This window comes from Hipposideros armiger, unplaced genomic scaffold (genome assembly GCF_001890085.2).
Source record: "Hipposideros armiger isolate ML-2016 unplaced genomic scaffold, ASM189008v1 scaffold_46, whole genome shotgun sequence".
Classification (NCBI taxonomy): domain Eukaryota; kingdom Metazoa; phylum Chordata; class Mammalia; order Chiroptera; family Hipposideridae; genus Hipposideros; species Hipposideros armiger.
Window position 1 is genome coordinate 3,612,566 of NW_017731396.1, and position 24,379 is coordinate 3,636,944.

Below are 24,379 nucleotides of genomic sequence, written 5' to 3' on the forward strand. Positions count from 1 at the left end.
TTGTAGCAGCCCAAGGAACCCCAACCCTACAGCCACGGAATTCCCCATCAGGTACCCTCTGTCCAGGTGTGGGAAGTGGAGGGTCCCCCAGGAATTTCAGGGCAAGCAAACGAGAGCCGCAGCTTTGTGGAACTAGATTACGCTCGCCGGCTGGCCCCGGTGTGCGTGGCAGAGTCTTAGGGAAACCCTACCACCCTCTGCGTGGCACAGGGGCCAGCCGGGGAAGTGAGGCCTGGCCGCTGAGCTCTGCCCCGCCCTGCTTCACAGCCCTGGTGGGCTGGGCTCTCTGAGAGGCCCCTCTAGGCCAACGGCAGCCAGCCTCGGGCTCCATGCCCAGCCTGAGGGGGGAGGGCCCAAAAGGGTGAGGGGGACGCCCAGGCTTGGAGCAGGACTGTGCCTCCACCGCTAATGAAAACCGGAAACCAATTGAGCAGGACAAGGTGCCCAGCCAGCAGGTTGTGGGAACGAGGGGCCTAATGGATGCGGCTGGGGGGGAGCGGATGCCTCATTGATCGCCCCGTGGCTATATTTATCCACCTTGGGTCTGTGGCCCCAGCAGCTGGATGGTGCAGGGATAAATAAATGGCCACTGAAATATTCATGAGCTGCACATACACATCCGTGGTCAGGGGGACCGCCAAGGGCCTTCTCTTCCTTCCTTCACCCCATCTCTCTGCAGAAGCCTTTCAGGAAATTCCTCCCACCTGGGCCAGGTGAAGTGTGACACAGCCCCACTGGGCCCTCAGCCCGGCCCAGGGACCCCGAGGGAGCGCCTCCTACCGTAAGCCGGCTGGTTCAGCGTATGTTGGTCCCTGCTTTCCCTTTATCCCCACCATCGCTCCTGTTTCCATGTTCCTGTCCCCTCTTGCAGGATTGGGCTGCGGCCATTTGCTTGTGTCCCCACTAGACCATGTCCTCCTCAAGGACAAGCTTGTGGTTCATTGGTCCCTGTGTTTCCCACATGGTCTGACATGGTGCCTGGAGCCTTGAGAGTGGGACATTACATGGGACGCACTTGTATTGCCAATTTGAGATGTAGTTAAGTTTCCACATCTGCAAAATGGGATTATTAGGTGTTGCTGGTGCTCCCTAAAAGTGGGCCTGTGTCAGATTCCCTGATGGAGCAGGTTTAAAACACAGGTCCTGGGTCCAGAATTAGAGCCGCTGGAGCAGGGGCCTCAGGACTCTATAGGGCTATTGAGCTTTTCTGGTGGTTCGCTGTTCACGAAAGTTTGGAACTCCTGGTTCATCGTCTTATACCTTTCTTTGTCCGGGTAGCGCATGGGGCTTTCACCTGTGAGCACCGTCCTACTCTGTGTTCTTCGCAACCAGAGAATGGCCAGGAGCGGGCGGAGAGCGGCACGATTCTAAAGCACCTGTTAACCAGGTCTCCTGGGGAAGCCGCCTGGCCTGGGGGTTCCCAGAGACCACGCTGACCGTGGTCCAGGAGTGCTGGGTGGCTTAGGAAGGCTGCCAGTGCTGCCCATCAGCGACAGGTGGTGGGATCCGGCTGTGGGCAGGGGGTGGGGGGTGGGGGGGTGCACCATCTACTCCCCAGCAGCATCTCCTTCAGTGTTGCCATGACTTGGGCAGTGGAGTGCTTGGCAGAACCCCCTGGAGAGATGGACACAGTGGTCTTTGGGGTCTCTTCTGCCTTGAGCTCTCTGCAGTTCTTCCCCCATTCAAGTCAGGCAGGGTCGAATTGCCCTGCCCGTGGGTAGGAGGGAGTGACATCCATAGTGTAGTGGCCTGACCCGAGCCAGCTGGAAGATCTCATTCTTCAGCCAGATGTGCGTGCCCCCGCCCGTGGTCAGAAGCTCCTGCTTCTGGATGCCCTGGGCACCTACAACACACGCTGCCCAGTTGGTACAGCCCTGGCCATGTGCTGTTAGCCTTTCGGGTGGCACAGGGCCTGTCCCCTGCTCAGCAGATGCCTGTGACTCAGAAATCATTTGACCCCATTTAACTGAAGAGAGCGAGGTTAAGCCCACCATCTGTGGCGGGTCCTCTGAAGGCTCAGGGCACAGAAACTGGGGCCGTCATCTGGGGAGGGTGAAGGTAGAACTTATGTCTGGAGCGCTCAGCTAAGAGGCACTAGCGTCCCTCCTTCCCGCCCGCTCCCCCCTCCCCCCACCCCCAGCCAAAGTTTGATCAGAGCAGAAGCAAACTTTGGGGACAGCCCTGGCGCTGTGTGGAGCCAGCTGAGCCTGCGAGTGGCAGCAGGAGCAGAGGGAGGCAGCCCGGCAGCCGTGGCGCCTGACTCCGCGGGTCCCGCGTCCCCTCCAAGAGCTCCCCATCCGCGCCCGCGTTTGCAGGCGCCTCTCTCGTCAGCTCAGAATGCAGCTTGGGGCCCGTGGCGGCTCAACCTTTCCCTCTCCCAGAGCCCCGGTCTAATCAACCCCTATAATTTATGCAGAAAATATGATTTATATTTAATTTCACCACACTTGCATTGTTAATTTGAGATGTAATTAACCCGTCGCCATGACAACTAATTTTGTGATGCCGTAAATTACCGCCGTCTTTTCATCAAAATTCAGTTACTTTGGCTCCTGTGTGCAATGTACTGATGCAATTAGGTTGCTAAGGGCAACTCAAAAGTGTTCAATTTCTTTTGTGCAACTGCAATGGGGTAGAAGCTCCCTTGCGTCCTCCCAGGGTCCCGTTGGCCGTGGGGTGGGGAGTTGGGGGTATGTGGCCTGCCCTAGAGGAATGTTGTCGGGAAGCTGATTGGGTGGGCGCCTGCTGCCCCCACTTCTCTTCCTCCCTCCCTCATCTCTCCAGGAGTTATTTTTAAACAGTATGTGACCCCTGGACACATACTCCTGTGCCCCTGATGGGACCCTAGGACAGTCAAAGGGACCTCCCCTGCAGGGCCTGGACCCGCTCCCTTACATTTTCCTGTCTTAGACATTTAGGTGCTCCAGATAGAAACAGAGAGAAAACCACCTCCTGGTGTTTAACTTGTTTATATAGATCTTCCCTTCTCTCTCTCTCTCTCTCTCTCTCTCTCTCTCTCTCTTTTCTTTATTTAAAACAAAAACCCTCTGTGTTGCTTTTGTCACGTTAATTCCCATTTTGCCAACACCAGGGGCCCAGGCAGACGAGTTACCAAGGAACACAAAATTTTAATTAGTGTATTTTAATCATTCAGGCTTTCCGAGCTAATCCACATGCCCTAGAGAATTCCCCGAGATGCAGCTCTGCCCTGCTTTACCATTTATTGTTGAGTCTATTATAATTACTGTTAGCAGGTGGGGACTGGGAGATGTTTATTATGAGTTTTTCATCTTTAGTATAATTACCGAAAAAAACAAAATAAAAAGATGTCGTTGTATTTTGTTTCCTAGAATTTTTTTTTTCCAGGGGAGGGCATGGTCGTGGGATTGTTTTGCCTGCTTCTTCCCAGGCAGGTGACTTGGAGTGTCCGTGCTGAAAGATACACTCCTTAAGATCAGCACGGAGTCACGCTCAACTCTGCAGGCCCAGGAGAGGTGGGCAGCCGCCACCTCGGCCTTCCGTCTGCTGGACCGGGGCTGTCCCCTCCCACCCCATATGTGCCTGGTGTGTGGAGAGGGTCTGGGCTGAGGTTGATAGGGCCAGGGGTCTATCAGTGCTCCTGCTTTGGCCAGCAGCTCTGCCTGGTATGGGCCAGACTGGGGGGTCTTACCAGGGTCCATGTGTGGGGGCGAGAATAGGGCTTTGCCCGGTTATAAATATAACCGTTAACATTTATTGAGTGCTTAGTATGTGGTGAGCCCCCATCATGTTCTTTACCTGAATTATTTCACTAAATCCCTCAGCCACCCTTATGAGGCAGGTACTAATTCATCTGTGATTTATAGAGGAGGGGGCTGAGCCTCGGGATCAGAGAACTAAGAAGTGGGATTCGAACCCAAGTCTGTCCCTGGAGCCCAGGCTCCTACTGCCTACACTGTACTGTCCTGAGCTGGTCCTCCAAATGCCACCTCCTCCCAAAAGCCTTCCCGGATTGCCTGACACTGAATTAGGGTTCTCTCCCTGTATTCCCACAACTCTGTGGTCAGAGTGCCTGTCCCACTGAGTTGCAGTTGCCTGGTTACTTCTCTGAAAGCAGAGCGTGGTGACGGTGGAGGGCTTTCTGCCATTGTCCCCGATGGACCCTATCATGTAATGTGCAGTCTGTGGGTTAGATGGGAGTGCAGGTGTGTCTGTAAGGGGGCTGCACCTGAGCCTCTGCCCGGGGTATCAGGTGCTAGGGACCCTGGACATAGATTCTTTGGACCTCCAAAGACTCCTCTTAGACGCAGCTCTCAGCAGAAGCCACAGGGCCTGTGCATTTCTGAGCTTCAAATCCCAGGAGGAGGGGATGGCCTGGGGCTCCAGGTCAAGTTTGGGTGCTGTCCTGGAGACTTAGGGTGTAAGATGAAAACACAGTAGCTTCAGTTTTGACATCTCCAGCCCCCTGTGTTCTAGGCACCTGGGGAAGCGTGGCCTGCCCTGTCTTTTCTTTCTCTTATTCAAGATCTGTTTTCAGATGTCTTCCCCTCTCAGTGATGATTTTGAAGTTTTCCTGGAAAATTCCACATCTCTGCACTAGAGCCAAGCTTGGGGCCAAGGACCATTGGTTTTCCCAGGCAGAACAGAGCAAAATGAGGTGGAGCGTCCTTTGCTCGTTTCCAGCCCGGTTACCCACAGGGACCAGTGGGGGAAGATAATTAACACATCCCTGGGAAGGGGCCCAGGGCATCCTGTGAATTGCACACTGGTGGCAAGAATCCCTGTTCAGCTGTAAATTCTTGGGCATCCCTTCCACCAGCTCCTCTCTACATTCTGATGGGACAGCGGGACCTAGAGCTGTGTTACCACACCTGCGTGCCTGGCTGCCACCTCATCCTCGAGCCAGACCCTGCTCTGGCCACAGGCGGAAGTGGCTGCCTCCTCTCACTCCCTCTCCGCTCATTCAGGGCCGTTGGGTGGTCTTTTGAATACTTACCAGTACACCTCGCCCTGCCTTAGCCTTTGCATTCCCAGGTCACCATCCTGCCCGAGGTGGTAACTCTCGCTGTAGATGTCTAATTGTCCTCAAATGTCCTTGTAGTGCTGCTGGTCAGGCAGTTCTTCACCAAATCCAAGGCCAACTATGGGGACAGAAAATCATCATCCCTGCCGAGCCCCGCTCCACAAAACCTGACACTATATATTTTTTGCCCTCTTTCTCTGTTCCTGCTGCCCTAAGCCAGTGGTTCACAAACATATTGGTCTTGGCACCCCTTCACACTCTTAAAAGCTATTGAGGACCCCAAAGTGCTTTGACTTATGTGGGTTATATCTAGCTATATTTACCATGTTAGAAATTAAAACTGAGAAAAAAATTTTAACTTATTCATTTAAAGATAATGAATTATCCATTACACGTTAACATTAAAAACATGTTTGATGAGCGAATAACTGTTTTCAAAAACAAAATTTTAGTGAGAAGAGGGGAGTCCATTTTTTCAGCTTTCTTTAATGTCTGACTTAACTACCGGCTTCTGCGTTCAGTCCTTGCTGCGTTGTTTTGGGTAGTCTATGAAGAAAATCCAGCTTCCCACATATGTGTAGTTGGAAAAGGGGAGACTGTTTTAGTAGCCTTCACTGACAACTGTGGCTGTTCTTCTTTGATACTACACTAAAACTCAGCAAGTGGTGTTTCTCAGCCGTGCGTCCTTTGTTACATGAAAACCCATAGGTCTGTCTGGTGTTTTGAATGAATCATTCTCGATTGTGTGATTTTGTAACTTCATGCACGGGTCATCTGGAAAATACTGATTCACTGAGGAATGCAGATCTTCCAAATGTTGACGCATTTCATTACATGATATAAAAAAAAATAATGACATTCATTGGCATTGTCACCGGCCTTATCAGAAAAGCTGTTAAGTTTTAGGACCCTGTCAAAGTCACAGTGGCAGATATTTTTCCAAAAGTCTAATTTTCACTTGAAAGCTCAGGTTTTTATCACTGGCAACAAATATTGTTAGTTTCCCCCCCCCCTTAAAGTGACAGTCTTAACTTGGTTCACTTTTGAGAAAATGTCTGACAAGTACTCAAATCTGAAAAATCGTAGCTGGTCTGTCAGTCACGCTTGCAAGTAAAAAGGGCTGGCCTCTCCATGAAAAAAGCGGCTGGTTCAGCTTTCAACGCGTTTCCTTCAGACAAACCTTGGACGTGTGTACGCAGCCCTAGCGCTTTACGTGTATTTGCCTTTTAGTCCCTTAAAAAGACATGTACTCAAGGGTCAAGATTTCATAAAAATTAACAATTTTTATAGCTTCATCAAGGACATTCTTAAGTGAATATGGCTTTTTTTTTTTAACTGAAAGTGCACAGTGATGAAGAATGCAGCGACTGCCAGTTCAGGGCTGTGATTTGTGGTAGGGTGCCAGCAGCTTTACCTGCTGTAGCTTTTGCACCATCAATGCCAATGTCACCACAGTGAAAAAGACAAGTTACATCTTAGTATTATTAGGAAAGGGTTTCAGGAACCCCCAGACCACGCTTTGAGAACCGCTACCCTAAGCCATCCCAGTGTCTGTCTGTCTGTCTCTCTCTCTCTCTGGTCAGGGTTGAAGAAAAGTGTTTTGCTCTGGCACTTGGTTTCTGCCCTCAGAAAAGGCTAAGTTCTTGGCCTGATCCAGCACCTCCCCCTGGCTCCCTCTGTCTGGAGGCAGGGCCCGCCTGGAGCTTCTGTGAGGTGAGACAGCAGGGGGTCCTCACAGGCAGCCTGGGCAGAGGGACAGGAGCCACCTTGCAGTCCACGCCTGGTGTGAATCAGTCTTGCAGCCTTGTCCTCCCCCAGACGACCCTCCTTGGCCCTCTGGCTTCCCATTAGGGCACAGGCCTAACTTGAGCTTGGGCTCTCACTGTCCCCCGCCCCGAGGTGGCCCCGTTTCCCATCCGCCACCTGCCTTCCTGCTGAGGGCTGTGGGGGGGGGGCAGGAGCCAGAGGCAGGCCAGTGTCCCCCTCCCCTTCCTCTGCTTTCCACTCCCTTTCCCCCAGCTGCCTCCCAACCACCTCCCCCAGCATGGCAGCCTGTCCAAGACACTGGGTTTTGTCCCCTCGATTGGGGCACCCTGAGAGTGAGAGAAAATAGCTGTCCGTGAGCGGTGGGGGAAGGCCTCTTGTTTTCACCTCTCAGCGGCTGGTTTTCCCAACTTTCCCATCCCAGCTCCAGACGAACAAAGGGCCTCCGGCCCCCGTGTGCTGGGCCTGGCCCAGCGAGGGGACTCACCAGCAACTCTTTATTGAGTCTTCAAGCGCTGGCCAGGCACTCCATTAAAAAGCCATTCCCCTTTGTGCTGCCCGGCCCCCAGCTGTCCCCCCTCTCATGTGACGGTCGGTCACAGTTGTAAAACAACAACACACAGAGTTGGCAACTAACGAGGCTTTTTTTCAAGCCAGGGTCTCCATGGCAACCCCCGTCAATCACCCCTCAGGAGCGCTTTAACCTGACCAAGAGGGGGAAATAAAAAATAAAATAATAAAAAAAAAGCCAAGAAAAGAAAGCCTTGGAAAGAGAGTGAGAGGCCAGCAGATAACGGGAGGGAAACAATTCAGAAAGTTTCTGGGGTTTGCTCCCTCAGTTGGAACACAAATGAAAATTTCATCAGTTGGACCGGATTGTCCCAGTGACCGGAGGGAAAGGACAGTCATTTAAATTTTTACATATAGTTTGTACATTGCTGCTCACTTTACTAAGGCTTCTAGCCTTTTCCCGTTTCTATAAGATGACGGAATAAGGTTGTCTGTGGGCAGAATGGGAGGGAGGGCAGTCCTATAGGTCATTACAGTGAATAGATGGGACCATAGGCCCAAACACAGAGATGCCCAGTTTATGGCCTCAAGCCAGCAGGGAGAGCCATTCGGAGCCTGGCTGGAGTCCAGCAGAGTGTCTGAGTCCTTCCATGTGCGGCCCACTGCCAATGGGGATGGCCCACGGTATGTGGTGGGCATGGCGCCAAGGGGACATTTGAGGGCCACCATACTCAGTGCCATGCAGGAAAGGAGCAGACCTACCCCTGCGACGTGTCAGGGGAAGCCAGGAGTGACAGGCGGTGGTAGGACCCCTCGTTCTTCATATGAAGCTGTGCCAGCAGATGCCCACTCTCTGGGCACGTGGCATCCCGCCAGGGGTAAGTTCCACCTTCCACGTGTTGGCATGGTGCCGGGGGCATGGAATGCCTGAATTCTCCCCCCACCTTGCCCCCTGACACTCGTACATGCTGTCTGGCCGATAGCCAGGGGCTCCACAGTTTCCAAGGTCTGCACAGTCTGGGCACGGGCGTGGTCTGGGCACGGGCAGCAGGCAGCCCTTGCAGCTGCCGCCTGGGCCTTCCGAGAACTCTGATCAGGAAGGAGGCGAAGGCCAGCTTCTCGTCCCAGCCTTCATTTCTCAGGGCCGCGGGTGCCCTGAAATGGACAGCTCAGACCCCTTTTCTCCATGGAAGTGGAGAGAGGACAGAAGTTTCTGTTGTGGTCCCCAGCACTTTGGAGGGCGGGGTTCTCATTCGTGGAGCCTAGGAATCCGATGAGGGGCCTGAGGGGAAGCAAGGAAGAGACCTTCCAGGGCAGAACCTTTCAGAGACTGGGCCTCGGCTTGGTGTCGGTTTGGACACTGTTGGGCCGTGCTGAATCCCCAGGTCCCTGGGGATAAAGGGGCTGAGATTCTTGAGTCTGAGATTCTGGTAGGCTGGATGTTTTTTCCTGGACTTCCAAGGCCTTGCACAAACCCGGCAGCCAGAATAGCAACAGCAGATAGTTCTGAATAGATGGACGGACGGATGGCCGGAGCACAGGGTGTGAGGACCGTTTCCTGTACTGAGGGCTGTGGGTAGGGCTTGAAAGACATGCGCCTCATAGCTTTGCAGTTACTGCTCTGATGACGCCCTAGTCACCACCTTCACCCAGGCCTGGAACCGCCAAGGGCGCGTCTTCTCTCTGCGCAGCTCTCCCGTAGCCCTCTCGCTTCCGGTCCATGCCATTTCCACTTCCATCTCGCCCTCCCTAACAGGCTGCAGCCTTGACATGGGCTCCCCAGGCCCCCCTCTCTGCCTTCACTTCAGTCCTCAGTCCCTCTCACTCACGTGCTCCGGGGCTCTGTTCACTTCCAAAGTGAGTGAAGTGAAGTCTTTCTGGTCGCCTTCCTGGTTCCTCCCGTTGTCCTGGCTTTGACGATGGGAAGCAGGCCCAAGGCCCCATACTATTTACATGACATCTCAGTGGGCTTGGCAGGGGCTGACTCACCCCGTGAACCATTTTCAAAACCAAGGAAGATGCCCCGGTGTCAGGGCAGCTGCTGTCCAGCCTTTCTCTGGCCTCCCTTCAGAGTCCTGGATCCTTGGTAAAGTGTGGGCCCCCCAGGGACTGGAACGGCCTTGGCTGGGGCCCCATCTTTGCATCGCCTTCCCTGGGTGCCCTGGGAAGCTCCTGCAGGAAAGGAATGCTAACAATCTGCTAGTGTAGTAAACTGGCACCGTACCCAGGCAGGGGCCGCTCGGTGCCAGAGCCTAGTAAAGACATTGGCGAGGGCTGTGTTCCCCATGCCCGGAGTTTCCTTTGTCCGGATTGGCGTGTGGCCTTCCCTGAGCCTGAGGCAGCTCACGGAAGAGGTACACCCTCGGCAGGTCCCAGCCTGGCGGACCACACCTCCTCACCACCTCCCTGTAGCTCCTGCAGGAGGACCAAGGATGGCGATACGTATTTTGTAGCATTTTTTTGAAAGGAGAAGCACGGTGTGGGGTGAGCCACAGAAAGATGGGGAGCCAGAGCTCTGGCTGTTGGTCAGTAGCAGCCAAACGGCAGACCCGGTTTCCCCTCTCGGAGTATCACTTCCTCCTCCGTGAAATGCGGGCATGAATGCCCTATCCCCCTTCTAGGGTTTGCGTTACCACTGAATGAGGCAGTGTATATAAAGGGTTTTGCCCTGCCCGGGACTCGGTAAGCCCTCATTAAATGTTAACAATTAATATTAGTTGTCGTCGTCGTGATAGTAGCTACCCCATAGGTGGTTTCCATAGGAATCAGGGAGATAATGTATGTAAAGCATTTAATACACTGCCTGACGTACAGTCAGTGCTCAGCAAATGTTAGCTGTCATCATTATTATTACTGTTATCATTATTATTTCCTGGTGCGCTGAGGTGGAGCGTTGCGCGTGCCACGAGCGGCCTTGGGCATGCTGCCTCGGCTGAGTCTGGCTGGTCCTTCTAGAATGTTCAGCAGGCCCACTTGCCCCCACATTTACTCTCTACCACCTGCCCTGCTGTCTTACAGGCCCCCTGCCATCATCTCCGGCCCCGTTGTCACTCTGTCACTCACTGGTCCAGGATTTCCCCCCGGGCACCACCCCTCTGGGGTTTCCTGGCAGAAAGGGCTCCCCAGAACCCTGCTTCTGCCTCCCACCCCACTCAGGCCTACCCAGGGCCTGGAATCTGACTGGGTATTGTAACATAGTAGCTGAATGAACTCGGGTTTCAAAGGTTAATATCAAAATCTGGAGTGGATTACCTAAAAATTACTTACAACACCATTAAAATTCTGAACTCTTTTTGTTGTGGCTGTAAATTAATTTAAAATGTCAGGTTTTTTGAGAAATCCAATAAGAAATTGAGCCAACAGAGCAATCTGCAAACTGTCTGGCAAAGAGGAAAGTGTGTCTCTTCAATCGACAAGGAAAAATATGGAGCTTAACTGGAACCATATGGCTTAGTACTTGAGAGAAATCTGCTGAAGAGGGAGGGCGGGTGGGGGGAGAAGGGAGGTGGGAGCTCAGCTGACAGCCACACACATGCAGCGCGAGGCCAGAGGGGAGCAGGGCCAGCGTAGTGGTGTTGGCGCGGCCCAGGGGCCTGGCAGGCACCTGGCACCCGGCCTACTTGGCTGCCCCCTGTCCGCGGTCACCAGGCTGCCCCAGGCAGCGACTTGGTCAGTCCACGGTCTTAACACGTTCTCGCCGTGTCCATCCAGGGCTCCCTGGCCAGCTCGGGAATCCTACCCCCACCCTAGGGGAGCCCAGGCCCCCTCCTTCCAGGGGAGCACAGGCATCCACTGTCCCCGCCTGCAGCAGCCACCTGCGTGTGTCTTCGAGGGCTGCCTTCCCTCAGCCCTCCGTGGGCTTCCTCCCGGCCAACATGTGGTCCCCATTACTCCTGAATTCCCCCAGATTTACAACACATTAAGTAATTTGTAGGTTATTTCAACTTCAATCTGCTAAAGTTGAGAAAATCAAAATTAAATTCAAACCACAAGGGAACTTCAAAGAAAGAGGAAGAAGAGGAAACTTGAGTGTGCTCTCTCTCTCAGGTCCCCGTATGTCCCCCTTATGTCATCCTCTGAGGGCCCCCACCGCCTGCCTTTCTCTGTGCTTCCCTTCTCCCGACCAGGCCCCCCCCCGCCCCGCCATGTAGGGCACAGTGCCCCCCCATTGCTCCTCTGAATGCGGATGCACCAGTCCAGGGGCAATGTGGGGGCTTGTGCGAAGCCCAGTGATGTGGGCTGGGGGAGAATCGCCTCTAACTTCGACAGCCCTCTCTGCCCCCAATGCCTGAGCCCCCATCCCTGCTGGTTGGGATATTTCAGAGCTCCACTGCCTATCTGTTTGCTTTTCCAACCCATTTTGGGGGACTCTCCACCAGTGCTGTTCCAGCGCCCCGTGTGCCTGGGACAGCTGACAGCTGGGAGGTACCACCTGGCCCCTCGGTTTCATAGCTCAGGTTACCTTATTTTGCTTTCTACCCTTTAAAACAGCCTTGTAAATAAGCAAACACTCAGTGCCAAGCACCTTCGGCACTTCGCCAGGCTGGTAAATATTTTAGTAGTGACTTGGTAACAGTTGTGTTCACTTTGATTTCCTCAGAAAGGTTCTTGGTGCTGGGGAGGGGGCCGTGGCTCTGGGAAATGATTTGCTGGTTATTTATAGTCCGGCTCTGACCACGTGGCCTTTGCTCTAACCCTGTGGATTGTATGCTGGGGTATTTTTAAAGCTGGAGTGGTGTTAACCTTACACCCCTTTCAGCAAAGATGGGGCGACTCTTCCACCTTTCTGAACGTGCCCCATGGTATAAGAACTCCAAGGTCCATGTTTGGAAAATAGATGCTAGATTTCTCCCCACTGAGAACCGGAATGATCTGGGCGACTCGGGCAGAAGCGAGGGGTGGGTACGAGTTTGGGGTTGACCCATGCCGACATAGTTGGGACTTGGGAAGAACCCCAAGGTTCAGGGGAAGGAGGGCTTTGGGATTGGGGTACGTGAAGCTGAGGCCGTGCTGAATTGGGGCAGCCACCTGAGACGGCTGGAGAAAGCTGACTGTGAGGGCAGCAGGGCTGCAGGTGGGAATTAGGGAGAATCCTAACTGGACATCTGGGCCTGGAGGACCCCATCCCATGGGGAAGAGAAAGTGGGAGACAGGGCCCAGGGAAACTGAGGGAGGGAAGGGGAGAGGGAGGTTGGTTCTAGTCTGGTCCAGGCCTTGCCCCTGAGCCAAAGCGCAGGCCTCTCTGCCCAGTGCCAGGCGCTGGTCCAGCCTGAGCCGACCTTGCTCCTCATGCCGTCTATGTCCCAGGCTGCCATGTCTCAGGGGGCATGTGCCGTTCCCAGCATGGGCACCGGGGGAAGGGTGGGGCAGTGGGTGGGGGGCAGGCATCTATCTAGCTTTAATAGACTGCTCAGAGCCACAGCCACTTACCCCTTTGTTTTATGGGAGGTTTTAATACACAGATGGTTTGGTTTTAAAGGGACTCGAAATCATGGCACAGTGAGACCATATCTATGTTCCCTGAACCCCAGCATCCCATAGGCTGTGCCTGGGAGCACCCGTTGGGTGGGCACAAGCTAAGGAGCAAGACCTGGCCCCTTTCACTCAGCTAATGGTGGCGGGCAGGATCAGAGGGAAGTGGGTGCTTCTGGGCTGGGTATGACAGGCTCAGTGTTCAATGAGGACCTGCCATCTCATCCCATACTGGTGGGTGGGACCTTCACACCTCGAGTTTACAGCCGGGGCACTGTTCCGCTGACCAGCCAACCTGCTACCACTCCCCAGCCACCCGCCCTTCCCCCTTTGGCTCCTGGCGCCATGATGCGCGCCTCCTGTCTGCACCCACGCACACCCCATTGGTGCTCAGCCACCGTGGGCGCGAGTCAGGTGAGCGGCAGACAGAGTGGCAGACCCAGCTCACCTCCTTCCCGGCGGGACTGGTGCCAGGGCTGCGCTCTTCCCGGAAGGCTTCCAAGCTCCCCCGCACGGCATCCTGTTGAGCCTGTTCTTGGGGTGCGGGGGCAGGACTTTTGGGGGGAGAGTGTCTGCCCCATGCTGCCCTGGCGCCAGCTCTTCCCGAGGCCCACGGTGGAGTTGCCCGAGGGAGGCAGCTGGGCCAGAGCAGGAGACTGGGGAGTCAACTGGGATGCGACTACCTTCCTGCCACCACCATACCCCACTGGGGGCAGCCGTGGAGCCCTGGGCTGATCCACGTCGGTGCCCACTAGAGGGCTATTGCTTCGCTGACCCACAGTGTCTGGGCTCAACCGTAACTTTTCCTGCAAGATGCAGAGCCCCTCACTGTGCCCTCAGCTGGGCTCTGTACTCACGGAGGGGCTCAGGGACCCTTTGCATTTGCTCACTGTGGCTCCCCACTCTCCGTTTTCAATGTCCTTGGATACTTGGGGGCGTTCTAGAGAGGCGACAAGAAGGTAGAAGAGGCCTTCTTTGAGTGCCGGAATGTTTACGCTCAAACGGTGAGAGATCAGCCTTCCAGGCTCCTGGGGCCCCAAGTCTGTGCCCGTCGCTCCTTGTCCACAGGTCCCTGTGTAGAAAGAAGGCTGCTTTAGCAAATCTTCTTCCATTCCTTGGCCTTGAATTGGGAACTGTGTGGCACCCAGAACCCTCTTGTCTTTTATCCGGTATCTTGAGCAACGTATGTCTTTTTCGGTACCCGCTTGGCCTTTGGGACTAAAGATGCCCGTCAGCACTCACTCCCCTCCCACTGTCCCTAAAGGAAGCCTCACAGTCCTATTGAAGAGACTGAGCCACTCAGGGGAGACGAGGCTGTGACAGCTGAGCCGTGCACTTCATTTCGGTCACGGGGGCCTGGGGTGGGGGTGTTAACATGCAGGTGTCCACCCAGCCGCATTGGGTGCCCGGTAGTCTTCAAACATTTCCATAGACTCCCTGTATCATCTTCTGGAGAGGATGCTATGCCATGCCTCCGTTTCCTCAGGTGGCTTCTCTCACCAAGTGCTGTGGGGACCCCAACGTGTAAGACAGCGGGAAAAGCAAGAGAAGCGACAGTGCAGGGTGGTCAACAAGAGGACCCAAAGCGGTGCCCACTCCTTCCTCTGCACGTGGGTCGGCCTCTAGGAGCAGGCCGCCAAAAAGCAATTGTGCTGGAAGACAGGAAGGGGCGCGGCCTCCCCCAGCCGATCCCATCCCATCCAGTGGGGTCCAAGCCTCCCTCTTGTGGTCTGCAGATCAGTGCCTTACATGGTGAAGGGTGGCGTAGGAAGGGAGATGGACTGGCGAAGTTCTGTAGAAGGTTGATGACAGACCCCCTGGGACCAGAACCAGTGGGAACCTCCACCTTCATTGGCGCCGACATAGGTCTGGTGGGGAGGGGCCGGCAGGTAGCCGGTTGCCCTGTTTCTCCTTGATGGCTGCGTGGATGAGTCCTGGTTTCAAGCTCCCTGAGAGCTGGGAATGGAGGAGATCCTATGAAAATGATGATATGTGACAATCAGTCACAGCAATTAGTGTTTTGGTTAACAGGCCTTTTTTGTTTTCTCTCACCCAGACAGAATGTCACAAATAAATCCTCTCCTGCATTTGCATATTAATTGGATCGGAGACGTCAAGCATCTTTCATTAAAGAAAATGATCTGCATATTTGGAGACATAAAATAGTTATTTTGATGGGTTTTTTTTTCCCTAAGATCAGGGGGTGGGGGAGGTAGGTGATGGGAGCAGTAGAAATTGAGGTAGAGTGAAGGCATAGCCAGCCAGCCCCCCCCCCCGCAATCTGGAGTTAACCCTGTACAGTCTGAAGTTGATGGGCCACGCTTGGGCAGAAGCTCATTAATACATAAATAAGTCCAGGAGCCCAGGGGCCCCCAGGCATCGCGTGGTTGCCTGAGGTCCAGAAGCCCAGCTTGGCCTCTGTGCAAAAGGGTTTTCCACTGGAGTTGTGGGAGAGGAGGCAGGCTTCGGGCCCCACTGCTGTCCTGCTGGGTGCATTTGCCCAGGACAGTTGGCAGTAGACAGTGGGCAAGGGGCATGGTTCTTGGAGCTCTGGCTTGCTTTACCCAGCTCTCTGTCCTCCCTAACTCACCATGGCCCCTGGGTCAGCCCACTCCTCCAGCCTCCTTCTCTTCCCATCCCCAGCCTTACCCATCTGTGCCCATGTACTGCATACTTTCTGACCTTGGGCGTCCCTATGCCCTTCTCATTCTTTGCCAACCATCCTCCCTCTCCCCAGACAGAAGGTTTTCTGGGGGCAGCAGAAGCAAAGCCTGGAGTCATTATCACACACACTCGAAATAACCCAGAAAGCTGCTGGGCCCATATTAGGGCATGAGTCCCCATGGAAAGCTAAGTGAATGTACACTTTTTGATAGGCAAATGTGACAGTCGCAAGTCATTCCTGGTTTCCCCTCCGCCTGCCTTAAACTTTAGGTACTTGTTGGCTGCTTTAGCCAGTTTGCTGGGCAGGCACCAGGGCCCCCTCTAGACATTTCTGAGCTCCCCCAGGCTCTTGGGGGAGCATAGCAAGGTGGCTGTTCAGCAGCATCCCACTTGCTCTCCAGTCTCTCTGCTGTCACCAGCCCGAAAGTCACGATCCCTAGTGCTGTATCCTGGTTAGAGAAGTGCTTGGAGGAGGAGGAGGAGGAGGGTGGCGATGACTGCCACCACTTTTTGCACATAGAAAATGTGTAGACACCTTGCTAAGAGCTTTGCGCTCGTGGTCTCCCCGAACCCTCACCACAACGCTCTGACATAGGCACTATCATTGTTCACATTTGATAGATAAGGAAACTCAACCTCATAGAGGCCAGATTACAGGCCCATCAGTACCCATCAGAGCTCAGAACTTGCAACCAGAGTCGAGCTCTTCACACCAGGCTGCAGGGCCTCTGGGCGGTGCAGTGGGGACCAGCGGGAGCCTGGCTTTTGGTTTGATGGCAGCCACCTGTAATTTTTATGTATGAAGTCAGAGGACTTGCGTTGCGCTTCTGTCTCCCTGCACCACTACCTCTCGCCCCAAGAAGCCCCGCCCATGTTCACAAGATTTGCCTTCTCCTAAGGGGTGGAGAGCTGCCTTCACTGGGTGGGGCGCCCTTGAATCCTGGAGGTGCCCATTCCAGGCCTACCCGAATCGCCCGTGCTCTTTGTGTGCAGGTTTGCTTAGAACTTTTAACTGCCCGATTCCTCTGTGCCCTGCTGGCTCTGGCTTCGCTGTGCCACAGACTCCTGGACTCCTAGGGATTGGACCAAACGAGGGCGTAGCCCAGCTCCTGGGTGAGCCATGAACCCGCTCACCTGTGTACCCCCCTTACCCTGTGCCCTTCAGGTGGGCCAGTCTCCCCTTGTGCTCTGGGATGGGCCTGGGCACCTGTGGAAATATGTTGGTTTGGTGCTGCCTGCCCCACTCTGCTGCCTCCCAAGGATCCCTTCTTCCGAGCGCCCAGATTCTAATTGCTTGGTGTGGGCAGACTTGGGCCATCACCTTGAACTTCAGGGGCCTTCTCTTCTCCACCTGCTTCCACTAGCCACGGAGCTTGGGCAGGAACACCGGTCCTGGCTCTCAGGGGAAGGCAGTGAAGTTCGGTCAAAGAACGAGGGCTCTTCACTCTATCAGAATCCGTTTCAGTTCTGGCCTGGCTGTTTTTATGAGCTGTGCACCTCGGGCAGATCACCTCCCTTCTCTGAGCCCCACTTTCTTCCCTTGCCTAAAGGGGTCAGTGATTCCTCCTGTGGGAAGGGGTCTGAGGAGTAATGTGGCTCATCTATGTTGAGTGCCCAGTCGCAGGCCCGGGATGGTGTAGACCCCCGGCAAATGCCAGCTGAGGACAGGGTGCTTGGGTCTACTCTACTCCCCAGAGGTCAGGACTCTGGAAGGGTCTCCCGGGCTGGGCGATGGAGGTGATTGTTTTCAAAAGCACCTGGCAGCTTTGTCCCAACTCGTTCCATTCTCACTGTCTGGTCCTCAGTGACTTGGGCTGCATGTGCTTCTGGGAAGGCAGGAGAGAGGGGCTAGTGGCCCTCAAATTTGGGGTTCTTGGAGAAGGCGCCTTGAGCGCTCTCCTTGGGGAGCAGGTGGACAGGCTGTGTGTTTTATGGAGTCTGGGGGAGTCCTGAGGCAGCTGTATCTGTTAAATGCCAAGAAGCCAAGTTGGTTTAATATGATTGTAGCTGCTGCTTTGATAAATCAAAATAATTAAAAATAATAAATTTGAGTCCTCAACCAACAGGCTGTGTGTGGGCACAGGGCCTGGGCTGCCGATCTAGGGCTGGAGAGGTGGGAGAGGGCGCTGGGACAGTGGAAGGCCTGTCTTTGTGGGATAATACAGGGGAGCCAGACGGGAGCTTGGCCTAGGGGTACACTCTGCAATTCAATGAGGGGAAGAGTGTCTTTCACTCAGCAGAGCTGTTGGCCAGCCTGGGCCTGGAGCCCCAGCTGGGCCTGCCACGGGCTCTGCGGTCTCTGGCCAACCTTGGTTTCCTCTTCTGTCAAATGGGGTGATAGTTCTGTCCACCTCACAGGGCTGTGTGAGGAGCCAGGGCTTGCTGAGCCCGTGGTCAAGCCTGATGCGAGTGCCAGCTCCATGTTGAGTGGGCCCCGGTGGGCCCTCTTGGCCCCATCCTGGCGCCCCTCCCCCCACCTTTGGTACTGCTGTGGCTGTGACTGGGTGTGTTCAGGGGCGACTGAGCAGCCTCCCAGGCCCAGCAGCCTACCGGGGACTCTTCCTCCAGCTGCTGCTGTTGTCCTAACACAGGATTGTTCTGTTTATGAGGACATCCCCTGTTGCAGGACGTGTCTATTGATAGCTCCCTTCTGGTTCCAGACTTGGGCAGGAAGCACATGCTATTCCCCAAGGACCTGAGCTGCTGGTCAGGGTGCCAGCAGCATGGGTGGGTGGGAGTTGGAGAGGGCAGCCAGTCTGTCCCCTCTCCCCTCGCCCCTCCACATCCTCAGGGGCCGTATTTGGTGTCTGATCCAAAAGAGCCTGAGTAGCTGGAAATCTGAACTGAGTGGAGGGAGCAGGGGCTGGTGGGGCGGGAGGGACAGGGTGTCTGTCTCTTTAAATGCACTTTGTGTCAGTGTGATAAGGAATTTGATGGCTTTATCAGAAATACCAAAGCTTTATTTAGCAGGGTGAGGCTCACGCCACTCAGCTCCACACAATCTGCTGATAAATTGCAAAAAAGAAAAAACCCAACATCTCACCAACACCCAACACAGCCAGGGAGGAAAGGTGAGGCAGACGGAAGGGCAGAGAAGCAAAGTTGGAAGTTTTGGGGGGATTGTGGAGTTGAAAGGGGTGGGAGTCCGGGGGTGGGTGTGGTGGGAACTGCAGGGGCTTTTTCCAAAGTACCAACAGACGGCGTTCTTCCATTCTCCAGGAGGAGCTTATCGAATTTTCTGTTATTAGGTAAAAGATACTATAATTATTTTCATTCTTCCAGAGAAAGGGCTGGTTAAAGAGAGGTGTTGTCCTCCTTGGCTGCTTGTATCTCCTGCCCCTGTCCCTCCACCAGCCCAGCCCACCCAAGTCTCTTGGCCAAGGAATCAATCCTAGCCATGAAGGCTGGGCCAGCCTTGGGACGGGGGAGGTGGTTGGCAAAATGCCGGACAGACTGTCAGTGACAGAGGGAGGTCCCCACTCCCTATGACGTGGCCGAGGACGCCGGGGAGGGAAGGGCTTGCGCGTGTGTAGGACAAGACTCCATGCCCAGGATGAGGTCCCTGACCAGGTCAGAGAGGAAGGCCAGGGGTACAGTGGCATGGCCCTGCCTACCTGTGGCATTCCAGGACTGTCCGGCTCCCTGCCAGTTGGGCGGCTCTTGGGGAGCCCCCCTATCCTGTTCTAGATTTCTTGTGCCTCCTGGAGGGTCAGCAAAAGGGCAGAATGACATTTCCAATTCTGTTTCTTCCTCCTTGAGCCTTCTCTGCGCCCCGTGTGTGCCTTCTCACCCCTGCTTTCTCTGGGGAGGCCCATCCCCAGATCCGGCTTTCTGGTCTGCGCCCAGAATCACGCACAGCAGCACTGGGTCCTCTTGACTGTCCAGGCTCCCCCCTTTGCCTTCTGCTCCCCGGGAATCTTTTGACGTGAGCAAACCAGATTTAAGCCACGGTCCCCACCTCTGCCTTTTTGTACATGCTATAAAGGTTTTGCCTCTTCCAACCAGTTTGTTCATCCAACTTCCTCTGGAAACCAGGAATCAGTGCTCTGGATCCGTATGAGAGCCGAGAACCTCGTAGAAGGGGAGAGAGTTGGGTGCTGGGGGTAGTGGAGGAGGCACCTCTGCTTCTCTAGCTTCTCTGGCTGCACAGGGCACTTCTCCTGGTCCAGCTGTCTAGCTCTGGACTCCTCACCTCTTTCTAATGGCCACAGCCCAGCAGAGCCAAGGGCTTGGGGTCCTTACCGGGGCCTGCCCATCCCGGGTTCTGCTGTCCTCCATCCCATGTTCCTCTTGGTGCCGTGAAGGCTTGGCTGAGGAGGGGAGGGCACTGCCCACATGTGTGTCCCCAAACATGGCGAGAGGGCCAAGGCTCTCCAGGGTCCACAAGCTGAGCCCTTAAATAGAATGGAGGTTGGGTGAGGCCAAAGGATGATTCAGGGGCAGCTACAGGGGGCCCAGGGGCAGACTGACTAAAGGCAAGTGGAGTTTGAACACAACCGTGCACTGAGAGCGAGGAGGAGCTGAGCCTGTGACCTCCCGAGAGGCAGTGAACCAGGGGCAGCCCCGGCCGGGGGGGGGGGGGGGGGGGGAGGCCAGCAGGCCTAGCGCTAGCCTAGCCGCAGGTCATTCTCATAGGAATTCCTCGGCCTCAGATCGCGGAGCAGCGGGATTAGCCCCGCTGCTTAGCGAGGGGAAACGCTGGGCGGAGAAACAGAGGCGCTTGGAGGAGAGGGTAGGGGCTGAGCTGGCCAGAGAAGGGCAGAGGGTGGAGGAAGCCGCGGAAAGGCCGCAGCCAGGAGACAGACAGGAGGAGTAAATGGAAGTGACAGGGTCAGGCCAGACCTTTGTCCTGCAGCCTGATTAGAGAGTCTGCCCTGGATTTCTGAAACTTTGGGATGTTGTCGGACAAACTGGAGCTTAATTCTGTCAGAGCGCTGGGGAGATTAGAATTGACATCCTGGGAGCACATTCCTGGCTGGGCAGAAATCCAGACCCCGCTGGGAAAAACCTGTGAAAGCATGGCCAGGCCAGCATTGGTGGCAGGGGGATGCCTGTCGGCCCCAGTGGCCACTTCAGCCTGTGAGTCAGGCCCTGGAGCCTTCGGAAGGCCGGGCTGCCTTCACTGGAAGGCCCAGCCTAGTGGAAAGGAAGAAGGCGCAGCAGAGCCGCTTCACGGGTGAATCCTGGTTCTGGGCCTTTTCCTAGCTGTGTGGCCTTGGGAAGAGAGCTGAGGTTGGTTGGAACTCAGTTTTTGCATCTGTAAAATGGGACAGGTCTGCCTTCTGGAGTCACTGAACTCCCTTTCCTTTGATGTCTAAGGCCTAACCTTGGGAAGCCAAGAGGAACAGGTCAGACTTTTCTTTACTCTCCGCTACAACTAGAGCCAGGGCCTGCTGGAGGACCATGAAGGCTTCCTTTGCTGAGCGCCCCCACATCGGGTGAACCCAGGGAGTGCCACCCCAAAAGAACGCTCCAGCTCAGGCATATGAAGGGTTCTTGCCACTGTACCAGATCCTTTCCAGTAGCCAGGTCCCCCCATCCGTGGTGAGAGGCCCACAGGAATCCTGACGGATGGTCACACCCCTCTCTGAGAGCTCCCAGGAATCCCCTGCTCAAACTAAGTGAGCCCAGAGAGGCAGTGTGGGCCTGCCCTCCAGGAGCTTCCAAACCAGATGGCCCCCCTCACACCAAGAGATGGGAGTTGGAGGACTGCAGCGGGAGCCAAGCACCGTAGCCCCATACCAGGCCGTTTCTAGAACGGAGGACCCCCGCCCCACTTCCCTCCTGATTCTAATGACTTTTAAATATTGGTAAATATTTTGGCTAATGCAAGTTCTCATGGCAGTGAGCAAAGCTGTCTGCAGGTCAGGACCTACAAATTATTTATTAAAGATCTGAGATGCGGTGCAATTATGTGGAAAGAACCCCCAAAATTAAATAAATAAGTAACAAAATAAATAAATAACAGCCACACTGGCCTCTTGAAGGCTTGGGGAGCTGCATACATGATTGCCGTCTTGATGAAATCCCCCCGGATGTAATGAGCTGATTTTCTGCTGTTAATATTGCATCTGCTGATGAAGGATTCGTTAGGATAATGGAACGAAGCTAAAATATAAATGACTCCCTGTCAAGAAGCAGCTTTTGTTTGTTGATCTCCTGACAGTTCCCGGGCCAAGGCAGGGGTTTATGTGTGCATAGCATTCGGGAGCAGGCGGGAGGGTAGGGTGAAGGTTTGGGGGGCACCCCGAGGGCCTGGCTCTGGTTATCCTCGGTTTTCCCTGCAAGGTGGAACTCCCTGACCTTGAGGAGCCTTAGGTCCCCTGCGATTGGGGAAGTCATTGACTCGGATCCTCCTCCCGCGTCTGGAAGGCAGCGTGTTGCTCCGTGAGGCTGGGCCACAGCAAAAGTCATCCGGGAGCCTGGCAGGCGGATAGATGGGCAGGGCCGTGCGTGTTGGGACCCACACGTGAGAGGAGACACGCTGTGCGTGTGCAGGAAAACGGGAGCCCTGGAGATACAGACTCATAGGCACTTGAGTGGCGTGTCCTAAGCGGAAGCCCATCTTGGGAGCCACCTGCCTCCCCTTATTGTCAGCGGCCACAAAGCGAATCTTGCAGAGGCCTAGGAATGCCTCGCCGCTCTAGAGGACAGGAAGGAAAAAGGACCCATCGGAGATTGTGGCGAGGCACCTTCCGCTCCCTTGCTTCGCTTACCTGACACCTGTGCTGCCTGCCGTCTGGGCATGTCTTCCCCCTCTCTCCCTGCTGCTGCTTCTCCATCTCCATCATTTTAACTTGATTGTGGTCAAGTGCACATAACATGAAATTTACCATGATAACCATTTTAAAGCATCCAATTTAGTGGCATTAATTAACTCACAATGTTGTACAGCCACCACCAATATCTTCTTCCAGAACTTTTTCACCGCCCCAAACAGAAACTCTGTACCCATGAGAAGCCACTCCCTGTTCCCCTCTCCCCCCACCGCTGGCAACCACTCAGTGCTTTCTGTCCCTATGGATTTGCCTAGTCTGGACATTGCATATAAATGGAACCATGCAATATGTGGTCTTTCGTGTCTAGCTCCTCTCACTGAGCATAATGTTTTCAGGGTCCATCTCTGTGGTAGCACGTATGAGAACTTCATTCCTTTTCATGGCCAAATAATAGTCCATTGTATGGATATGCCATGTGCTGTTTACCCCATCATCTGCTGATGGACACTTGAGTTGTGTCTACCTTTTGGCTATCGTGAATAGAACGCTATGAACATTCATGTACAAGTTTTTGTTTGAGTCCCTTTTGTCCATTCTCTTGGGTATATACCTAGGAGTGGAATTGCTGGCTCTCCCCCTGGCTTCCTAAAGGCAGGGACCCTGAAAGCTAAGAATAGGTAATATTTGTTGAGCCCTTCCTATATACCAGACCGCAGTGCTAAGCATCATTTCAGTGGGTCCTCACAGCAGCCCCGTGAAAGAATGGAACCTCCCTGAGGGCTGCTTTTGGTTTCCACTGTTCTCCAGGTCTAGGACGGTATCCAGCATATAGTAGGTGCTCAAGAAATATTTACCAAATGAACCACCTTTGAGGTGGAGCCTCTTATAGTCCCACTCTTCAGTTGAAGCAGCTGAGGCCAGGAGAGGTTAAGCAGCCTGCCCCACCAGGCCATGTGGCAGTGAGTGGCAGAGGCAGGCTTCAAACCTGAGTCTTCTTGATGCTGCCCTTTCTCTGGTACGCCGTACGTTTTATCTTCCTCGAGCCCCGCGCAGTGTCATGCACACCCAGTCAGTATGTGATGGTTGCTGTGGAGTAGGGACAGGGACAGCTCTAGGGTCAGTTTGCCTGGCAGTGTCGTCTTTCTGTGCATCTGCCTGCAGAGCACACCTGTGTATTCAAGGAGGCACTGGCCGCCTCCCCTTCACTGAGCCCTGAACTGGCAAAGACCGGATTGGATGCTGCCGAGCAACCCCTCCCAGCGCCTGGAGAAACCTTGCTGACTCCTTGGCTAGAACCCCTCCTCACCTTGACCTTTGAGGCCCTTAGGCCGAGGGAGAACAAACTTGGCCACTGACCTGGACCCCTCTTCCTGGGGAGAGGATGCGTCCCGCCAGGAAGATCTGCGGCACCTGCAGCTTCTGGGAAATGGAGAAGTTTCTTCCTCCTGGGTCTCAGGAGGGGTGGGGAGGCCGGCCCTTCTCCTGGAGCCCCGAGAGACTAAGGCAGAGCCTCTCATCACCGTCCAAGTCAGGCTGGGTCTGTCTTAGTTTCTGAGATGGGAAAAGAGAAAGGGCAGACCAGGCCTGGGGACCATGGAGGACAGAGCCCAGCAAAGGAACCGAGGGCCTGGGCTGGAAGGTCTGAGATGGGGTGGGAGCCCAGCCAGATCCCCAAGGCTGGTGTTGAACCAGCAAAGCCTTCTCCCCTGCAGGACAGGGGTCAGCTGGGTACCTTCCAGCTTATTTGTTAAAAAAAAATGTTCCCTGAGCCAGCCAGAGCTTGAGAGAACAAGGAGGGAAAACCCCTTTCCTGCCCCCAAACTACTAGTCTCCCTCTTGACCGTGTATAGATTTTTTAGGACTCCGGCCAAATTCCAGCCAAGACTGTTTGGAAACACCCAGAGCCAATCCAGAGGCCTGGTGCTGGGCGACCGCCCCCACCTGCCTTGGGGAGCCGGCTCCTTCCCCTAGGCCAGGACAGGCAACCCACACCTTGTCTAGATCGGCACCTGCTGGATTGTGTGGGGGCCCTTGGCCCCCTCACTGTCCTGCTAACCACTGTGTAAAAGTTTTGGGCTTCCTTTGACCTTTGTGTTTTGCCTGGTTATGCTGTGGCTGTCCCACTGACGCGCATCCCCTGGCGTCATTGCCGGGGTAACAGCTCGGCCCCTGCCTCTGGCCTTTCTCCCCAGCCCTTCTCCTCCTGTAGCAATTCTATTCTCTCTGTCTTTTCTCCTCTCTTTCTCCC

General features: G+C 54.7%; 2 long non-coding RNA genes across 3 annotated transcripts in view; one reads left to right on the top strand and one right to left on the bottom strand.

Annotated features, from left to right (window-relative positions):
* Window positions 1-24,379, top strand: part of LOC109381300 (uncharacterized) — an 83,699-nt gene that overhangs the window by 52,678 nt on the left and 6,642 nt on the right. The gene's annotated exons all lie outside the window — the stretch shown is intronic.
* Window positions 18,321-22,221, bottom strand: LOC109381301 (uncharacterized). Of its 2 annotated transcripts, XR_002123692.1 has the most exons (4): window positions 22,129-22,219; window positions 21,716-21,834; window positions 19,027-19,806; window positions 18,321-18,650 (listed from the first exon to the last, which is right to left on the bottom strand). It is a non-coding gene; the product is annotated as an uncharacterized LOC109381301 (long non-coding RNA). The 2 variants fall into 2 exon arrangements; XR_002123691.1 differs by having other exon boundaries at window positions 21,716-22,221.